The 23182-nt window shown below is 33.9% G+C and overlaps 1 pseudogene; it reads right to left on the reverse strand.

The window, feature by feature from the left end:
• Positions 1-480: 480 nt before the first annotated feature.
• On the reverse strand, positions 481-1095 carry LOC127545032 (elongation factor 1-beta-like; annotated as a pseudogene).
• Positions 1096-23182: the final 22087 nt, after the last annotated feature.

Genomic DNA, 23182 nt, shown 5'->3' on the forward strand with positions numbered 1-23182 from the left:
TTATTTACAAAACATATACATGGTAATTTTTTAACATTGACTCTTGCAAAACCTTCTGTTCCAAATTTTCCCCTCTTTCTCCCACTCTCTACCCTAAGTGATAGGTAGTCCAATACATGTGAAATATGTTAAAATATATGTTAAATATAATATATATATATATTTATAGTTAAATAGTTATCTTGCTGCACAAGAAAAATCAGATCTAGAAAGAAAGAAAAAAAAACCTGAGAAGGAAAACAAAAATGGAAGCAAACAATAACAGAAAGAGTGAAAATGTTATGTTGTGGTCCACACTCATTTCCCATAGTTCTCTCTCTGGGTGAAGGTGAACACTTGGAACTGGTTTGACTCATCTCATTGGTGAAGAGAGCCATGTCTATCAGAGCTGATCTTTGTATAGTCTTCTTGTGGTAGCATCTTAGTCTTAAAAGGCAGTTTTGTTTGTTCCTCTAGCATTTCTGTCCAACTTTATTATCTTCAACTATACACTGTATCTAAAATATCTTGCTTTTTTGGGTTTTCTTGGTCTCCCCCCTCATCTGAAGTTTCTTGATGGAAGTTTCTTGATTCTGCTGGAACTAGTTTAAAAGAGCCCCTGACCCCTGCCTGAATGCTTCTGACACATTTCTATAGTTTTGCCATATCTGTCTCATCATCCCAAGATTTTATATCCAGTAAAAGGGAAGAATTGGCAACAATTGCAGGGTTTTTTTTTTCCTTTGATTCATTGTTCTTCTCTTACCTTCTTTGTTTATTCACTTTCTTCCTCCTCCTTAGACCTATAGAGATCAATGTCATCATCATCTTTGCTATCTGTAACTCCACCACTTTCTGTACTATCTTCTACATTAGCAGATCCATACTTGCCCAAAGCCTTCTTAATTCTTGGCAAACTTGCCTTTTGCTTCCTGTAGGATTTGATGTAATTGTACTACTTGAAAGCATGATACAATGATGAGTGGTGGGCTTGAGACTGCTTCAAATACTGCATTGTCATTCTGGGACAGCACATACCACTTGATGTAGCTCTTGTCATCCAAGAAGATGTTGAGGTTGCAGGCCTCTGAGTATCTTGAGATTTCCAAAGCCCATGGTGGTGTTGGGAGAGCCTGGGTAGACTGTGGCAATGAAAGAGAAACTGAGTCTGGGGTAGGAAAGAAGCACTGATAACGAACATACTAGTGGTGGCCCTGAACTGAAAAAACAAAACAAAACAAAACAAAACAAAACAAAAGAGGGCTATTACAAGGATTGGGATGGGGCAAGATAATGTGGTTTATGAGAAAAGACATAACCATAGGAAAGCTACAGTTATTTTCTGAACTGCTATACTATAGAATGTTGGATGCAATCAGGGAAAACCAGCATCTCTGGTGTAGTGGTTACCAAATCCTTTTCAGGTCTGCTTCCCCACCTGACCCACTTAACTCTTACCTGGGGCTCCAAGAACATGTAGTATGCACAGCGGTTATACCCTGGCAAACTGTTTCAGCAGACAGGTTAAACCAGTTTGAGGAAAACTGAGAGGTCTCAAACTTGTTGATGTGGTGGGTGGTATCTATCCCAAGCATGTGAAGTCTTCCCTTGGTGAAATGGCATTCAAAAACAATTTATTCCCATGGTCTTAAAAGCAACTGAAACAAGTGCTGTGGAGTACTCAGAGTTTAGTTAGACATCAAAAATGCTAAGATCACACACTGCATTTTGAGCCATCATGAGTAATCTTGAATCTGTCCTGCCACAGGACTGCAATAATTCTGGAAGAGAGAGTGAGGTCAATAATTTATTCAGCTCTGCTTCAGTTAAATATAATTTATGTATAAATCAAGACATCACTCATACCATTTATTTTTTTACCATTTTTACCTGTCTCAAAGTCTTGTGGTGACAGACAAGTGATAAAATAGGTAAGTATGTATATATTGGATACTAGAGTCACAACCTTGCTTAGGCCATAAGATCATCTCACTGGAAGCAGCAGTGAAATTTAGCAGACCCCTGGGTATCTGAGTAGTCTTTTTAAGGATCACATTGCTCACCTCTTGTGAGGAAGAGGCTGGAAATGGTCCCTTAAAATTGTCTGCTTACCCAGTCTTGGCCTGTTTATATCCTACCATCCTCACACTCACTTTGAAGGTTACAGTGTGAAGAGAGGGGCTCATAGAGAAACTTCAACTCTTGACTCTAGGCATTTTCTCTGGCTATCTCCTATGCTGGAATGCCTTTTTTCTTCATTTTTCTTACTGACTTCTTTGGCTTCCTTCAAGTTACACTTAAAATTCCACCTTCTATAGGAAGCCTTTTCTAATCCTTAATTCCAGTATGTTTTTCCTGTGAATCATTTTCTATTTATCCTATTTGAATTTTCTAAGATGTGAATTATGAGAAAAATATAGACACAAATTCATTTCAAAGGTGATGAGCATTATAATCTCTTTACTTGATTCTACTGAATAAATATTCATGATTTATGTACCTATAAAATATATTCTTTAACTGATTTCCTATACTTTTAGAAATCTATTCTTTCATACATATTGAAATGATAATTTTCAAGATTTGTGTTGCTTTCTTCACAACTATGGCATTTGGGTTTTCTTTGAACAATTAAAAAATCTGTCTATATTAGCTTGCTATCTTCCCCATTAGAATATGAGCTTTTTGAGAGCAGCAGCTATCTTTTCCATTATATTTATTATTAATGTTTAGCAAAGTTCTTGGCACATAACAGCAACTTAATAAATGCTTATTGACTTTGTTTATTGACTAACTGAAGTCAGTAACACTGGATTCTAATTCATCCTCTTAGATGTTTATTAAATATTTGTCCCTGGCCACATCACTTTTCTCTGGACCTTACTCTTCTCCTTTGTAAAATTAGGAGATGGGGCTTAGTGAGCTCTTTTTAGGGTCTAAATATGTGACCTATAATAGTAGCTCTTGATATAAACAATACATTATTTTAGCTTTCATGATATCCTTCCTTTTACCTATAGTTGGCTGACAATAGAGGTGGAGAAAATAAGGATGGCATTTACGACAGTTTGCCCTGTAGCAAATTCCTTTGGGAACTGGAAAGAAGAAAGTTCATTATCAAGGTTACAAGTGTAGAGGGAAAATCAATATTAATCTTTTGGAAAAAAATGATATTTCAATTATTTTTAGATAATTAAGACTATGATTCATCATCATCATGCTTGAACTTGGCTTTTTTAATACTCTAACATCACTTCTTTCTATGCTGATAATTGTCCAATCACAAAATGAACACTTACATATTGTATCTTTGAAATTTTTGAGATGTAAATTATGAGAAAAATACAGATACAAGTTCATTGCAAAGGTAACAAGCATTATACCCTTTTACTTGATTCTAGTGAATAAATATTGCTTCTAATCATAATTTTTATACCTATAAAATGCATTGTTTAACTGATTTTCTATATTTTTAGAAATCCATCCTTTCATACATATTGAAATGATTATTTTCAAAATCTGTGCTACTTTCTTCACAACTATGACATTTTGGTTTTCTTTGCACAATTACAAAAAATCTGTTCATTTTCTTTTGGTTCTGAAGTGCAGAAATTTTTTTTAAGGTTCTATATTATATAATTAGCAATATTTAGGGATCATACCAATTCTCTGTCTCATTTATATAATCCAGAATTACGAAAGCCCTAGGTTATTTTTAGAAGGATGGGGGAATAGGGTTTTTTAGTCCATATGATTTTAGCCAGCTCTACCTCAAGAAACAGAAAAATGGCTATGATAGAGCATCTATAATTTCTCCAGCCTTTGTCTAATGTCTATAGGGTTTGTCATTTCAGCTGAGCTCATATCCTAGATTGAACCAGGAAAAAGACTGTCAGACTGTTAAACAGAAAACTTTTGTCTCTGGTTCCCATGATATTAAATTCTTCAATCTTCTCTGTTTATAACAGTAGTAGTCCTACTTTCTTCCCAACCCCAATTTCTGTCACTCATTGCAGTTATCTTTTTCTTGCATTATTAAAATCTGCTCAAAAGTAATTTTCATGACTAAAAGAAAGATAAAGTATTTCTTCCTCCAAAGACATCTTTGCTTGAGTAATGATCAAAGTCTACATTTAAATTAATGAAGATATAGAACAAAAGTTCTTGAATTGTTGTATGAGATCCCATAGGAATTCACATAACAATATGGAGTTGAAAAATTATGATTTATTATCAGTAAATGTTTGATTTGTATATCTATTTTATACACCTATATACCCAGGATCATGTAAAAATTTCTCAGGCATACAGGGTTCATGAAGGTGGTTGAGCCAAGATGGTAGGAGTAAAGGCAGAAACTCACCCAACCTCTCCCCCAAACTACTTAAAATTCTTGTAAATAATGACTAAACACATTTTAGAGAAATAGAACACCCCAAAAGTCAGAGTAGAACATTTTCCAACTTAAGGCAACTTAGAAGTTCAGCAGAAAAGATCTATGAGGTGGGAGTACAGTACACAATCCCAGCACAGGCCAGGCCAATACAGCCCTGGCCCTGGCCCAGGTTCCAGACTTACCCCTGTCCTGACCCCAACATCAGCAAGGCAGGACCTCTGAATCAGCAGTAGTTCTGGGAGATTCTGCACTTGTTGGACGAGGGACACAGGGAGGATTTGGAAGGTCAGTGGAGAGGGTCTATGGGGAGATTCAGGAGAGCAGTCTCAGCAAAGGTTGTGCCAGCATAGCTGCAGCTTCACCTCAACTCCAACCTCAGCCCCAACCCCAGCCCTAGCCCTAGCCTCAGCTCTGATGTTCTGTTGCTTTAGTGCAACAGATCTTACAGCTACAGTGGGGAGAGTTCACTCCCCACTTAAGAGCTCCAGAGCAGAAAAGAGTGCTTGTGGTCATGAGGTCCCTAGAAGGATCTTTGAAAATAGCTGAACAAAACCCCTGGACCTTGAGACAGTGCACCCTCCTCACTGGAAACAGAGCCCTACTTTAACAGGGTTAAAAGCCAGTTAATAGGCTAGGAAAATAGCAGACAATGGAAAAAATTTCTGACTATCATAAGTTATTATGAGACAAGAATGATCAAAACACACACTCAGAAGATGATAGCAAAGTCAAAGGTATTACATCCAAAGACTGCAAGAAAAATAAGAATTTGGCCCAGGCTATGGAAGAGCTCAAAAGGGATTTTGAAAATCAAGTAAGAGAGATAGAGGAAAAAATAGAAAAAGAATTGAGAGAGTCACTTGTAGAAAAAGCTTGGACAATCTCCCTTGCCCTAAAAGCAAATCTCAATTTTTAAAAATTGAGTAAAAAAGCAAAAAAAACTCTGACCATAGATAGTTTTTATGGTGAAAGAGAACAGACTTCAAACTCATTAGAACTTTCTCATTATTCTAGCAATTAGAAGTAGCATATATAGACAGAGGGCAAAGGAGTTAGTTGAATATGAAGTTATAAAAAAAAGCCTTTCTAAAATCAGCTTGTTCATTATTTTTTATAAAACAATAATATCCCATTGTCTTCCTGGACAACTTGTCCAGCCAGTTCATATCCCTTAATATCAATTTATCAATTGGTGATAATATCAATTATCAATGAATATCAATACAAAAACTTGTATTTTTTGTAAGTTAGACACAGTTTTTATGTAATTTAGAAATGGGACCTTTACCAGAAAGAATTTTTTTCCAGCTTTGTACTTTTGAATTTTGGACTATTGATTCAAATTTCCTTAAAGATCTTTTGAAGAAGGATAAGCTGGCTGGTATAGTAGATAGAGCACCAGCCCTGAAGTCAGGAGGACCTGAGTTCAAATCTGGCCTCAGACACTTGTCTGTGTGACTCTGGGCAAGACACTTAACCTGAAATGCCTCACGAAAAAAAAATCTCTTGAAGAATACTATCCAAGCTCTTTTTTGGTCATAGTCTTCAGATAGGCCAATAATTTTTTTTGAAATGTCTATTTCTATATTTTTAAATTTTTTTCCTAGTACATTTATTTTTAATACACATTATTTTATGAATCATGTTGGGAGAGAACAATCATAACAAAAAGAAGAAATCATGGGAGAGATTTACAAAAGAGAAAAAAAAAGAACACATAACATGTGTTGATTTACATTCATTTTCCGTAGTTCTTTTTCTGGATACAGATGTCATTTTCTGTCCAAAGTCTATTGAGATTGTTTTGAATCACTGAACCACTGAGAAGAACCAAGTTTTTCATAGTTGGTCATTGCATATTCTTGCTATTATTATGTACAATGTATTCCTGGTTCTGCTTGTTTCATTCAGCATCAGTTCATGAAAATCTTTCCAGGCCTTACTAAAATCAGCTTGATCATCAATTTTTAATAAACCAATAATATTTCATTATCTTCATATGTCACAACTTGTTCACCCATTCCCCAATTGATGAGCATCTACTTATTTTCCAATTCTTTGCTACTATAAAAAGAGCTGCTACAAATATTTTTGCACATATGGGTCCTTTTCCCTCCTTAAAGATTTCCTTATGGAGCAGCTAGGTAACACAGTAAATAGAGCACCAGCCTTGAAGTAAGGAGGACCTGAGTTCAAATACGGCCTCAGATACCTAACACTTCCTAGCTGTGTGATTCTGGGCAAATCATTTAAACCAAATTGCCTTAGCAAAAAAAAAAAAAAATTCCTAGGAGATACAGACCCAGTGATGATAGTGCTGGGTCAAAGGGTATGTCAGTTTTATAGTTCTTTAGGCATAGTTTCAAATCACTCTCTGAAATGTTTGTATAATTTCACAATTCCACCAACAATACATAAGTGCTGTTTTTCCACATCCCCTCCAACCTTTATCAATATCTTTCCCTCTCATCTTAGCCATTTTGAGAGGTGTGAGGTAGTACCTCAGAATTTTTAATTTTCATTTCTCCTAATCAATAATGATTTAGAGCATATTTTCCATATGTAGCTATAGATGATTTTATTTGTCATTTGAAAATTATCTATTCATATCTTTTGATTATCAATTAGGGAATGATTTGCATATTATAAATCTGACACAGTTCTTCATATATTTTAGAATGACGGAGCCAAGATGGCAGAGAGAATGCAGATTTCTTTCTGACCTCTTCCCATGACCCTCAGACTAACTACTAAATCCAGCCATTGAATTAGTTCTGGAATGGCAGAACCCACAAATATTGGGAATGTAAAAAATTACCAGCAGAAGATAATTTCAATGATCTCCAGAGAAAGTTTGTTTCAACCAGGCACAGAGGAAGGCAGGCCAAGCTCAAACAGCTGAGCACAGATGTCAATGCATTCCACACAGAGTCCCGGGGTGGTGTAGGCCTCACATGACAAATAATCTGTGGGAAGAAATCTACAGCCGTGTTGCCTAATCTGCCCTGGTTGTAAGCTAGTAGATCAGCAGAGAAGTTTTAAAACATCTAATGAACACTGAAATGCCAGAATATCACAGGACCTGGCCATGCCCACAGAACCTGAAATCAGTCAGCACTGACTCAGTACAGCCACTGCCATTTGTAGAAAAAGCTTGGACAATCTCCCTTGCCCTAAAAGCAGATCTCAATTTTTAAAAATTGAGTAAAAAAGCAAAAAGAACTCTGACCATAGATAGTTTTTATGGTGAAAGAGAAGAACAGACTTCAAACCCTGAGGAAGCTAAAAGCAGATCATATCCAAATGAAGCCCCAAAGGGGGATATAAATTGGTCCCCATCACACAAGGCTCTTCTAGGAGAAATTAAAAAGGATCTTAAAAGAGAGCTAGAAGAAAACTTAGGAAAGGCAATGAGAACTTTGCAAGAGGGTTTAGAAAAGGAAACACAGAAATTATCTGAAAAAATTCATTACAAAATAGACTTAGTGAAATGGAAAAAGCACATAACTCCTTAAAAATAGATTTGACAAAATGGAAAAAGAAAAAAAAAACTCCCTAAAAAACAGAATTTGTGAAATGGAAAAAGAAAATAACTCCTTAAAAAAAGAATTTGTGGAATAGAAAAAAATCCATAGAACAAAATGACTCATTCAAAAATTCAATTGGGCAAATACAAAAAGAACTAAAAAAGGTAATGAGAAAATAATTCACTAAAAATCAGAACTGAACAAATGGAAAAGAATGACTCAATGAGACATCAAGAATGAGTCAAACAAAATCAAAAAATGAAAAAATAGAAGAAAATGTAAAATACCTACTTGGAAAAACAACTGACTTGGAAAATAGATCTAGGAGAGATAATCTACGGATTATTGGACTTCCTGAAAACCATGATGAAAAAAGAGTCTAGACACTATTTTTCAGGAAATCATCAAAGAGAACTGCCTGGATGACATATAATCAGAAGGTAAAATTGCCAATGAAAAAATTCATGGAATTCCTCATGAAAGAGAGCCCAAAATTAACAACACCCATTCCTATTAAAAACATTAGAGAGTAAAGGAATAGATGGAGTTTTTCTTAAGATAGTCAGTTGTGTCTATTTAAAACCATCAGCAAGCATCATATGAAATGGGGATAAACTGAAACCATTACCAATAATATCAGGGGGTGACACAAGGTTGTCCACTATCACCATTACTATTCAACATTGTATTAGAGATTCCATTTTTGACAATAAGAGAAGTGATTAAAGGAATTAGAGTAGGTCATGAGGAAAACAAATTATCACTCTCTGCAGATAACGTGATGGTATACTTAGAGATCCCTAGAGAATCAACTAAAAAAATGATTAGAAATAATACACAACTTTAGCAAAGTTGTAGGATACAAAATAAATCCACACAAACTATTAGCATATTTATACATCACTAACAAAAACCAGCAGCAAGAAATACAAAGAGAAATTCCATTTAAAATAACTGTCGATAGTATAAAATATTTGGGAATCTATCTGCCAAAGGAAAGTCAGGAAGTATATGAACAAAACTAAAAGACATTTCCCATACAAATAAAGTCAGATCTAAACAATTGGAAAAATATCAAGTGATCTTGGATAGGTCGAGTGAATATATTAAAGATGACAATGCTAATCTATTTATTTGATGCTATACCAATCAAATTTCCAAAAAACTATTTTACTGACTTAGAAAAAATAACAACAAAATTCATCTGGAAGAACAAAAGGCCAATAATTTCGAGGGAATTAATGAAAAAATCCAAATGAAGGTAACCTAGTTGTACCAGATTTAAAACTATATTATAAGCAATGCTCATCAGAACCATTTGGTACTGGCTAAGAAATAGAGTAATCGATCAGTGGAATAGGTTAGGTTCACAGGACAAAATAGTCAATGACTATAGTAACCTAATGTTTGACAAATTCAAAGACCCCAGCTTTTGGGATAAAATTCATTATTTGATAAAAAACTGCTAGGAAAATTGGAAACTAGTATGGCAGAAACTAGGTACTGACCCACATCTAACACTGCATACCAAGACAAGTTTGAAATGTGTTCATGACTTAGATATAAAGAATGATATTATAAACAAATTAGAAGAACATAAGATAGTTTACCTCTCAGATCTGTGGAGGAGGAAGGAATTTGTGACCAAAAAAGAACTGGAGATCACTATTGATCACAAAATAGATAATTTTGATTATATTAAGTTAAAAATGTTTTGCACAAACAAAACTCATAGGTGCAAAAATGATTGTGGCAGTCCTTTTCATAGTGGCAAGAAATTGTAAACTGAATAGATGCCCATCAATTGGAGAATGGCTAAATAAATTATGGTTTATGATATCATAGAATATTATTGTTCTGTATGAAATGACCAGCAGGATGATTTCAGAGAGAAGGCAACAATAAAACTATACAATGATCAATTCTGATAGACGTGGCTCTCTTCAACAATGAGATGATTCAAACCAATTCCAATTGTCCAGTAATGAAAAGAGCCATCTATACCCAGAGAAAGAGGACTATGGGAACTGACTGGTTTACTACATAGCATTTTCACTCATTTTGTTGTTGCTTGCTTGCACTTTATTTTGCTTCTCTCTCTCTCTCTTTTTTACTGATTTGATTTGATTTTTCTTGTGCGGCACAATAATTGTATAAATATGTATGCATATATTGGATTTAACATATATTTCTACCATGTTTAACATGTATTGAACTACTTTTCATTTAGGAGAGGACATGGGGAAAGGGAGGAAAATTAGAACACAAGATTTTGCAAGGGTTAATATTAAAGAATTGTTCACACATGTGTTTTGAAAAATAAGCTTTAATTAAAAAAAAGAAAAAAAAAGAGACCTTTATCAGAAACTGGTTGTAAAGATTTTCCCCTAGTCTTGTACTTCCCATTTAATCTTGTTGCTGTTGTTTTGGATTATGCAAAACCTTTTTAATTTAATCTAATCAAAATTGTCCATTTTGCCTTTTATAATTTCTCTAGTTCTTTGTCATAAATTTAGGTCACTAATTTTAAAATTGTCTCTTCTGGATCTATTTTCCAGGTTGGCTGTTAAATACCAATGAGGTATTTCTTCCATTTTTTTCATTATTTTTATTTTGTTTGACTGATTCTTGCTATCTCATAGTCATTAACTTCCATTTGTCATGTTCTAGTTTTTAATATGTAATTTACTTCAATTAGCTTTTGTATTTCTTTCCCCATTTGACTAATTCTACTTTTAAAGGAGTTGTTTTCTTCAGTCAGTTTTTTACCTTTCTTGTCCAAACTGCTGACTATTCATGCATATCTCTTGTTTCTTTTCTCATTTTTCTTTTACCTCTTTTATTTGCCTTTTAAAGTCTTTGATGTGAACCTTCTACGGGGAAGCCTCTTTGGGCTTGAGACAAATTCATATCATTCTTTGAGATTTCCTCTGTGGACATTTTGATGTCTTCTGAGTTTGTGTTTTAACCTTCCCTGTCACCATAGTAGCTTTCTATGGTCAATGTTTTTTTCTGTTTCTTGCTTATTTTCTTTCCTTTTCTTTTGGTATTTCCTCTTTTTTTCACTTTTATATTTGAGCTAAGATGCTGAGGTAAAAGGAGGCACTCTTCCAAGCTTCCTATGCAGCTCTAAGCCTTGGCTTTGAGCACAGGGGTTCCTTGTATTAGCTGGGTAGCTTTGCCTGCTGTGTTCAGGAAACAACCTGGTTTTCTCGAGTTTGCCTTCTGAGCTGGGACTAGAAGCTGCCCCTCTGATTTGATTCTCTGCTTAGACAAGACTGAAGATCTTAGTTGCTGATTTGCTGTGATTAAGACTATTTCACCAGCTTTTCCTGAATCTGTCTGAGCTGGGCTGAACATTTTTTTCATCTCAGTGAGAATAACCTTTCTTTAAGTTTTTCCAGTCTATCTTGAGCTGTAGAATGGTTTCATTTTATCAGACTCTGTTTAGAGGTTTGATTTCATATGGTTTTCCAGGGAAACTGGGAGAGCTCAAGCAGCTTCCTGGATTTATTCTGCCATCTTGGGTCTGAAGTCTTAGTAAATGCTTTCTAAATTGAATTGATTTGTGTAAAATAGATTCACTTTTCCAAGATGGACTGTAATTAAAAGCATCAAATTTTTTTAAAGCTTCAATGTGTTTTTTTCCCCTTATAGTTTTTTCCCTCATGTTATTTTGTATATATTGTACTAACCACAATAAATAAACAATTAAAAATAAGCAAAAACAAACAACCCACTCCACCAAAACATAAGATTTGCAGATTTTACCAATATGCTCCCCACCAATATCTTAAAACAATCAGGAAGAATATTAGACAAGTTATTAGAAAAGACTATCAAGATCTTTCAATTATGTAAAGGTCATATTCATTCTTTATGTTTAGGCTTAAGCAATCATACACCCTCACTCTACCAAGTCCCTTTCATTTGTCACCATATCCTTCTTTGGCCAGTTTCCTGAGGTTAGGAATGATTTATTATTATTATTATTATTAATGTTTATAGTGTCTAATATAAAGTTTGTGCTTCATAAGTGATTGTCAATTTGGCCCTACATTCAGAGTTATAATCAATTTTGGCACTTGGGATTTTTTGCTTCACCTTCCCTTTCTCCTCTAAATTTAATCACATTTTGTTGTACCTTATAATTCTTTTTGGAGTTTTGTCAATGGAGAAATATTGTACTGGATAACCCAATAATTTGACTGCATATATAAACTATTCAATTTAATTTTTTGAGGGGAAACCCTGTATGTGGTACACTTTAAATCTCTTATTGTGGACAGAAGATGGGCTCTATTTTAAATATTACTTGTTTACATTTGAAAATATGTGACTAGAAAGCATGAGATGGCTTTGTATAATAATCTCAACCATAAATTCATTAATACATTATACAGATATTTATAAACACACATTTACACAACACACATGATTATATGCACATAAACCCACATAATTGTATGTGTATGTATACAGATGTACATAATATAAGTGTGTATATTCATATAGATATATCTACATCTAGATTTATATATACATATATATATATTTATATGTATGTTCATACACACATATATCCTAGTTTTAAAAACTCTTTGCTACCTATAAAGAAGCTTATTCAGGGATAGCAGAAAATTGGGAGAAAAGATAAAAAGACATTGTGAGAAAGTGGTCATGAAGTATGCTTTCTTTAGATAAAATCAGTGAGCACTATGAATAAAACAATGAGAAAATGAACAAAAAAAACCTCTCTATTGCCTGTCCTTTCTTTTCTTCTTTTGTGCTTTCTCCTTACAAATCTATCTTTGCCTTTTTCTTTTCTGCTCTTGTGATTACAATATTCAAACATTTTGTGGTGGTTTCATTAAGAAAAGAAAACATAATTATAATTGAACACAGAGTAAAAGATCAGTTTCTAAATAGATGAAAAGATGTTATCATCACTAAGACAACTCAAATTATTTTGATAATTTAATCCATTGTTTTGTTATCAACCACAGTCAATCCTGTAACATTTAAAACAAGGTTTGAATCTGCAATGAACAGCCTGATATTTTTATTTTGTTTTTGTTTGTAAGTTCAGCTTTTGAATTGTATTTTTGTCTTAAACATATAGATACCCAGATAGAATTGTTACACAGTAAGTAGATAATTTTTTGCTTAATGTACTCACAGAGGTTATAATTCAAAATATTAACTTTTACAGGGATATTTCACCATTTTACATTTCTGAAAAATAGATTAAAATGAGTAAGGTGTATTATTTTTAAAGTGAAATATTCTGTTTTTATTAACAGGTCAATCAAACGATAATTTATTAATTATTTACTGTGCAAACAGGCCATCTGTAATAGTGAATAGATGACCTTGTAATCAGAAAAGCCAAGATTTCTGATTCTGACACATCGTGGCTATGTGAATTGGACAAGTCACTTACTTTTATGTTCTAAGCCAGTTGTATCAAAGTAACATTTTTACTTCTCTGGCTCCCTCTTTCCCTCCCTGTTAAGGGACAGGTCAATTCTTCAAGATCCACAGCTGTGAATCATAACATTTGAAGGAGTTGCAGGGCAGCCTTTGCTGACACAGGTGTTTTGGACTGGGAATGAAATAAATTGGAGGCAGAGAAAAGAGGAGGGAGGTGAGATAACGGCAAGGGCCTCTTAGTCAGAGAACAGTAACTGCCTCTCAGTCTCCTTGTATCATCCTCTCACACAAGGAGATACTTTCTACAGGTTTGGGTTGAATCTCTAGTAGCTACTGTCAAGTGGTTCCTGGATGCCAACACCTCCCTCCCTCCTTCCTTCATTCTGTTCCTCTCTCCTTCATCTCTCCCTTCCCCCTTCCTTCATCTTTCCCCTCCCCCTTTCCCCTTCCTCCCTCCCCTCCTTGTCTTCTTCCTTCTTATTATTAATTACCATTTTCATCATCTATTAGACTTATCACCAGGACTTGAAGCAGGAGGGTAGACAAAAGTGAGGTTAAGTTGATTTGCAAATAGGCATTGACATAGAAATGTCTAAATATCATCTTGCCTGTTAAAAAAAACCAAAAAAACAAAAACATTTCTTGTTATGTTTTGACAAGTCTACCTGATCAGGTCTAAAATGGCTTTATTGCTGACTGAAACTTCACTTTCCACTTTCATGTTTACTTATTATAAAATTCTCCTAGAAAAACTATGTCCTCCACTGTAATGTTCTTTGTTTTCTGGAGGTCTTGGGAGCAACCTTCGTTTCAGTTCAGTAATTACCACCAGAATAGGCAGGTGTTAAAGTCCAAATCCTTTATTGTCTCCTTCAAAATCTTATCTCCTTGCCTAGGGCCCAGCTAGCTTTCTTGAGATCCTTCAGGAGTCTTGGTTTCAGTGGAGAAGTACAGGAGGCCAGGTCAGCCACCAGGAGCCTGACCAAAGATGGAATTGAATCTCTCTCTCCTTTGCTCCGAGAACTTAAGCTCCTGCCTCCAGTTCTCTTGTCTTCTCTGCCACTGAATGAATCTGGCTGAGACTCCCACCTTATATGCTCTCTTATAATTACATTATCATGGGTGTGAATCTTGTAGAACTATATTAAGTACTAAGTACATGTAATGAACTAGAGAACTATTAAGCACCATGCAAAACTAGGTAACCATTGTCTTTATCAATTCCACTGACTTAATACCTTGTAAGAAACCTTGTTTCAGAGTTCTGGCCCATAAGGCTTCACTTCAACTCTATAAAAGCCTTGTCTGCCTGAATCTTGAACACATTCATAAGTAGGATAGACCAACCCATGTTCAGGGTGAAGAATTGTGTGGAATAAAGAGATAAGATGAAGGACTTACAGGAATATGTGAATTTTTTTCCTGTATTTTATTTTCATTATTTCTATGTTTCCCCTATGACCTGTATAATATATGCAGGCCCATATTTACTTGAGCCTTGGCCAGATATAAACATATTTACTTAACCTGAGCTGATGACATTTATCAATATTTGACATATATCAATATTTAGTCTATTAGCTTGACTACTGTCTATCTAAAGCCAGAAGACCTGATTTTCTCTTTCCTAGAAATCAGAAGCCTTCCATTCCAATCTCTCTGGATAGCAACAACCAATTAGATGCCTCCCCCTCCCCTTCTTAATACTCTCTTACTTGGGATGTAATCTCTTATATAAAAGCTGTGTATCCTTTACTACTTCTTTAGCCCTCCTACCATGAGTTTTCTTTCCCTTATCAAGTGATAGAATGGCTCATCCTCCGGAGATTTTAATAAACAACCTTTCTGCTTTCTACTGAGTGATCTCTGAGTAGTCATTTTGGATAACGGTCTTCTACATCCTTCACAGAATTTAGATGGCACTAAAAGCACTTGCAGTCCTTCAGAACTTATCACTAACAGAGTTTATCATACTTCCTCTGAGTAGACATATCACAGATTAATTCCACCCTGTCCCATTCCGAAGTTCTGCTTTGTTATCCCTCCTCCTGCCTTCCTCACAAAACAAAGAATTGTTCCATGCTTTTTGGAGTGATTATCCACTGCTACAGCTATGGGGCTTTGGGTAGATGTGATATTCTTCACTCCCAACTTTTGTACCCTTCCTTTCTATGACTACAATTCCAATGAATTTTGAAATTTTGGGGACCTGACTTCCCCCTGTTGATATCAAAATGACTTTGGACAAAACTTAACTGGAGGATGGGGCAGGATACAGTTAACAAGAATCCCAGGATGCTTTACTAAAATTGGAAGGATTTGGGGAAAAGTGACTCTAGCAGGATTGCCAACATGTTCGGAGAAATTGCCCTTCTTCTTTGGTACTGATGATCTATCTCTATGTCCTACACATGAGAAAAGAAGGAAATATTTATCTGTAGTGTTTTCTTCTCCTCTTATCTATATGTGGGGAAGAAATGACCAAATCAGAAACTATTCCTCAATATAACCACTCTAGATATTATCCTTTTAGGCCTGTTCCCCAGTCTCTCTTTAAAAATGGATTTGAAGGCAGTGTTGGTTTTACTGCTTCATATAAACACTGCCACTTACTGTTCTTACTTCATCTTCTGCCTATGACTGCTATATAAGGAATTTGTTTAATCTACTGAACTCAGAATACCACAACCTTGTACTTTAATTTAACTAATCAAAAGACTGAATCTTCAGATATGGTTAGCCCCCGTATATCTCTGAGCTGCCACATTCATCAATATCTGACATCAGAGGGCTTGCTTCACTTCACTATAGTGTTCTGACCATAACCATATCTGAAACATAGGATTAGATATTACTCTTTTAAAATAATGTCTTTTAGGGATATGCTTTTACAAGAATTTAGGCACTTATTTCTTAGTCACTCTTAGTTGGTCATCATTAAATTAGCATAATCCCAAGCACAAGTCATTAAAACATCTATCTAAAAATCATCTGGCATAAATTCAAGGCCTAGAGGTGGATAAAGTCTCTGTTCATAGTATGATTCCTCTGCAGTTTTTGGAGTGAGTTGATATGTTTCAGTGACTGCAAACTATTGTGTTCATTTTGGTATATAACTGATGAAGAACGTGATGTCAGAAAGCTGAGAAACATTTGTTCATATGTGAGTATGTGTAGGGAAAGAAAAAAGATATTGAGGGGAGGGTGTTTCAAATCTTGTAGAAAAAAATTATACACACACACACACACATACACACACACAATATCCTGCCAGGAAGCCCAAGTTTTGATCTTAAAAGCATCTACCTAGCACAAAAGCAGGCAAACTCTTGAGTGGTTTGAAGCCCATATATTGTCAGGCTTTCCATCCCATCAATTGTTTGGGGAAGAAAGACTTCTATGGAGTCAGAAAGAATCTCAAAGGCAATGCTGTTGGCTGACAGAACAACACATCTTCCTATGACATCAAAAACAAAGGTAGAATGGAAGGGGTGATGGAAGCGACATTGGGGAGGGGGAATAGGCAGAAGAAAAGGTCAGGGCAAAAATCTCCTCTGGGTTGTTTCTTTATATGTATTAATATGAGTAAATTCACAATGTTTTGATGAGTGTGACTGAAAAAAGATAGTTGTATGCAGGCAAAACCTTAATGTGAGTAAAGTGGCAATGTTTAGATCACTGTATGAAGCTGAATAAAGCGTCATTCAGGGAGAGGAGAAAGGTCTCTCCTCTAATGCATCCAAGAGACCCTAGTTTTATAGCTCCTTCTGTTGAAGTGAAAGCATAAGGGGACTAAAAACCTTCCCTAAATTACTTGCAATTTGACAACATGGAGCTGTTTGTGGACCAGTACTCTGCTGGCTTTTTAGCTTTCACATGTGGTTCATGATTGCTTGTGAAAGAATTGTTTTAGCACTCACTATCCAGTCCAGCTGATATGGTAAAGTATTTCAATCAAGACAAAAAAAAAGAGAAATCCTTTTTCAACACCCTTACCTCCAACCAGCTGTCTGCAAAGTGACCTTCTCAAACAATGAAAATTGCCTCATTTAGTTTTTCCCCTTTCTGTCCTCTTGACACTAATGTCTGATTATCAGATATACATGTGCATTAGGTATACTCACCACTTCTATCATACTTAGGTATTTGTTATCATTTATTTCAATTTTTATTTTAATGTTAGCTTGGAATGACAAATGCAGTTAAATATCTTAAATAAGTTGATGAAAATTTAGAGTCAAGTTCTTTGTTTCTTATATTGCTTAGTGTGCTACAGTTAGGTCAAAAGTGTCTTAATAGATAGAATAGATTCTTTCTACATATATAGGTATATCTAAATAATTCTCCATATTTATCTTTCTATCAATCAATCTCTCATCCATCTATCCATGTCTATGTGTAAACTTCATTTAAGTAATATTGGAATATTGGCCATCATTCTAAATGGAAAGATGCTTATTTGATCCAAAGTTTCAGAATTTTTTTATTTAAAAGGGGAATATTTTCCACGTTAATTACAAAAACTCATTTTAATAGTATTGTTTTTTTACTAATTATGTTAACAAGAGTGAAATTAAATCTGCAAGTGTTTATTTTGTGCTTACTGTGTGCTAAGTCCAGTGCTAAGTACTGAAAACAAAAAGAAATGTCAAAACACTTCTTGACCTCAAGAAGCTCACATACTATTTTTAAAATTTCTTCATTTTAAAAGCTTCTTTATTTTTTTTTAACCATGAAAATGTTAAGGGACAACTAATCTTGCTTCTTGAAATTGGTACTTATCCATTTATTTGGTACACATGAAGAAAATAATAATAGCATATCAGAAGAATAGTGAGAAAATGTAGGCTACAATATATCCAGCTTATTTCTATCTGAAGCCAAAGTAACCAATTATTAAAAAATCAAATCAGTGGGAAAAGAATAGGATGTTTTCTATGGATGAAACTAGTGGATTGTGTTTTTTCATATTTAGTTCATTAACTAGGTATATTAGAAAATCTTAATTTCAAATCCCATCATGGCATGAAGGGGGAAACTTTATAAGACTATAAGACAATGGAATAAGACTTGGCAGGTTCTACTGTGTTGTTCAGGTTTTAAATATAGTTCTGATAACAGATTATGTCTATTTGTACTAAAAAAAACTAATTCATAATAAAGATATATTGATTATAGATTTGAATACTTGATAATGAATTTTCCTCCAAAAAATTCAAAATGAAAAAAGAAAAGCAAAACATATCCTTCCAACTTATGTAACTACCTTCAATTTCTAGTCATTTTTTTTTTACTAGAGGAACAAAAAGAGATCAAAGTGTGCTCTGACTCATACAGTTTTTAGGCAAATAATAAACAGTAACAACTATTATGGTACTAAATGTGAGATTTTATTTCCAGTGACAGAGTATTGACATTTTTCTGAAAAACTAATCAAATTAACCTTGATACTGTTGTTATAAATGAAACTAGAACACAAAGATAGGTGAGTTTAAGATCATTGCTTACAGATTTTCCTTAAAGAAGAATATAAAAAAATTGGATCTGTTTCATATCCCAAGGTAACAAAAATGTATGTACATATATAGATGTGTATATGTCTTTTTTATTTCTAATTTTAATGTTTATTTCTTTATGTTGGAGGGAACTACTTAATGGATGAGATTACAGTTATATCATAGATACATTTGAGTATTTGAATATATCATTATCTTTTATGTATATATCCTCTTCATTTCAAAATATATACATCACTTAATGCCTTAGAGCCATTCTTTATAATATAGAATATAAAAAAGGAAGAAAATATTTTCTCAAAAATGACCACCACATAAATCAAGTGTGGTAGCAAGTAGCATTTTCTGCACTCATGGCTGCTTTATTTTACAAAGAGGAGACAGATTCATTTTATCTTTTCTATTTCAAGACCAACAACCTCACCATCAGCACCACCACTATCACCACCACCACCATCACTACCACCACCATCGTCATCATCATCATCATCATCATCATCACAATGATAAGATTTGATTTTATGGGAAATTGGGTCATGTTTTGCATGCATTTGCTATAGAAATATTATTGTGAAAATAACTATCTCACATACAAAGAGAATGAAAAATTCTACAAAAAACTGAATAAAACAAGTTAAAGACATAAATATGAGAACTTTCCTGGGAAAAAATTTACATCCAGTTTTTCTGATAAAGGTCTTGCTTCTAAAATATATGTTGATTCAAACTTATAAGAATATAAGCCATTTCCCAGTTGATGACTAAATGGCTAAATGATATAAATAAACAAGTTTCAAATAAGAAATTGAAGCCATTTCTAGTCAAATGAAAAAATGCTCTAAATTTTCTTGATTAGAGAAATGAAAATTAAGATAACTCTGAGTTATTTGAGTATAGACTATGATGATAGGAAAAGATAATGATAAATGTTGGGAAGACTGAGACATTAATGCATTATTACTGGAATTGTGAAATGATCTAAGCATTCTGGAGAACAATTTGGAAATATGCCCAAAAGGCTATCAACTGCATACTCTTTGATCCATTGGTGCCCCTACTAGGGTTGTATCTGAAACAGATCATAAAAAAAAAAGGTAAAAGGACTCACACATGCAAAATTGTTTGTAGCAGCCCCTTTTCAATCTAATTAAGCTTGCATATGTTTTCTTTTTTCTTTTTTTAGTTTTTTATTTTATTTCTTTTCTTTTCCCCTTTTTTTATTAAAGTTTTTTTTTTATTTTCAAAACATATATATGAATAATTTTTCAATGCTGACCCCTGGAAAACCTTGTCTTCCAAACCCTGCCCCCACTTCCTCCACCCCTACCCGTAGATGGCAAGCAATCCAATATATATTAAACATCTTAAAAATATATGTTAAATTCAATGTATGCATACATATTTATACAGTATATTGCTGCACAAGAAAAATCAGATCAAAAAGGGAAAAATGAGAAAGAAAACAAAATGCAAGCAAACAACAACAAAAAGCATGAAAATGCTATGTTGTGATCAACACTCAGTTCCAACAGTTCTCTCTCTGAATGTACATGGCTCTCTTCATCACAAGATCATTGTAACTGGCCTGAATTGTTGAAAAGAGTCACATTCATCAGAATTGATCATCATATAACCTTCTTGTTGCTATGTACAATGATCTACTGGTTCTGCTCATTTCACTTTGCATCAGTTCATGTAAGTCTCTCCAGGCTTCTCTGAAACCATCCTGATGATCGCTTTTTATAGAACAACAATATTCCATAACATTCATATACCATAACTTATTCAGCCATTCTCCAATTGATAGGTATCCACTTAGTCTCCAGTTTCTTACCAGTACAAAAAGGGCTGCCACAAACATTTTTGTGCATGTGGGTCCATTTCCTTCCTTTGTGATCTCTTTGGAATATAAACTCAAAAGAAACACTGCTGGATCAAAGGATATACACAGTTTTATAGCACTTTGGACATAGTTCCAAATTGCTCTTCAGAATGGTTGAATCAGTTCACAATTTCACCAACAGTATAGTTAGTAACACTAATTTTTAGCATTCCAGTTTTCCCACATCCCCTCCAACATTTGTCATTATCTTTTTCTGTCATCTTAGCCAATCTGAGAGGTAGGTAATGGTAGCTCAGAGTTGCCCCAATTTGCATTTCTTTGAGACTTTTCATATAACTAGAAATAGTTTCAATTTCTTCATCTGAAAATTATTCATATTCTTTGACCATTTATCAATTGGAGAATGGCTTGAATTCTTATAAATTTGAGTCAATTTTCTATACATTTTTAAAATGAGGTCTTTATTAGAACCTTTGAATGTAAAATGTTTTCTCAGTTTATTGTTTCCCTTCTAATTTTGTCTGCATTTGTTTTGTTTGTATAATTTTTTTAAACTTCATATAATCAAAATTAATTATTTTGCGTTCAATAATGGACTCCAATTTTTCTTTGGCCACAAATTCCTTTCTTCTCCACGGATTAGAGAGGTTAACTATCCTATGATCTTCTAATTTGCTTATAATGTCACTCTTTGTGCCTAAATCATGAACTCATTTTGACTTCACCTTGGTATATGGTATTAGGTGTGGGTCAATGCCTATTTTCTGCCTCACCAGTTTCCAGTTTTCCCAGCAGTTTTGTCAAATAGTGAGTTCTTATCCTAAAACCTGAGTTTTTTGGGTTTGTCAAACACTGTTACTATAGTCATTGACTATTTTATCCGGTGAATCTAACCTATTCCATTGATCAATTACTGTATTTCTTAGCCAGTACCAAATGGTTTTGATAACTGCTGCTTTATAATATAGTTTTAGATTTAGCATAGCTAGGAGGACACCTTCATTTTCATTTTTTTCATTACTTCTCTTGACCTTTTGTTCTTCCAGATGAACTTTGTTATTGTTTTTTTCTAGATCTATAAAATAATTTCTTGCAAACTTGATTGGTATGACATTAAAAATAGATTAATTTAGGTAGTATTATCATTTTATTATATTGACCAAGCCTATCCATGAGCACTTGATATTTTTCCAATTAATTATATCTGAATTTGTGTGGAAAGTTTTTTGTAGTTGTGCACATGTAGTTCCTGACTTTGCATTGTCATATAGACTCCAAAATATTTTGTATTATTGACAGTAATTTTAAATGGAATTTCTCTTTGTATCTCTTGCTGCTGGACTTTGTGGGTAATGTGTAAAAATGGTGGGGATTTATGTGGATTTATTTTGTATTCTGCAACTTTGCTAAAGTTGTGAATTGTTTCTAGTAACTTTTTAGTTGATTCTCTAGGGTTCTCTAAGTATACCATCATATCATCAGCAAAGAGTAAAAATTTGGTTTCCTCATTACCTACTCTAATTCCTTTAATCACTTTTTCTTCTCTTATTGCCAAAGCTAACATTTCTAATACAATATTGAATAGTAATGGTGATAGTGGGCAACCTTGCTTCATCCCTGATCTTATTGGGAATGATTCTAATTTGTCTTCACTACACATGATGTTTGCTGATGGTTTTATATAGATACTCCTGATCATTCCTATACTCTCTAGTGATTTTAATAGGAATAGTTGTTGGATTTTATTACATGCTTTTTCTGCATCTATTAAGATAATCACATGATTTTTGTTAGTTTGCTTATTGATATAGTCAATTATACTAACAATTTTCCTAATATTGAGTCAGCCTTGCATTCCTGGTATAAATCCTACTTGGTCATGGCATATTATCCTGGGGGTGACTTTCTGTAAACTCTTTGTTAATATTTTATTTAAGATTTTAATTTATATTTTCAAAGTACATGCATAGATAGTTTTCAATATTCACCATGCAAAACTTTGTGTTCTGAATTTTTTTCTCCCTTCCTTCCCCCAAACCCTCCTTTAGATAGCAAGTAATCCACTGTATGTTAAGCATGTGCAATTCTTCTATACACATTTCTACAGTTATCATGCTGTATAAGAAAAAAAATCAGATAAAAAAAGGAAATAAATGAAAAATTAAATACAAGCAAGAAAACATCAAAAAAGTTGAAAATACTATATTGTTGTCCAAACTCAGTCCTTACAGTCCTCTCTCTGCATGCAGTGGTTGTTTCTATTACAAGTTCATTGGAATCAATCTGAATCATCTCATTGTTGAAAAGAGCCACGTTCATCAGAACTGATCATTATATAATCTTATTGTTGTTATGTATAATATTCTCTCAGTTCCACTTACTTTACTCAGCATTGATTCATGTAAGTCTCTCCAGACCTTTCTGAAATCGGCCTACTCATCATTTCTTATAGAACAATAATATTCCATTACATTCATATGACATAACT

Source organism: Antechinus flavipes, chromosome 1, assembly GCF_016432865.1.
Source record: "Antechinus flavipes isolate AdamAnt ecotype Samford, QLD, Australia chromosome 1, AdamAnt_v2, whole genome shotgun sequence".
Classification (NCBI taxonomy): domain Eukaryota; kingdom Metazoa; phylum Chordata; class Mammalia; order Dasyuromorphia; family Dasyuridae; genus Antechinus; species Antechinus flavipes.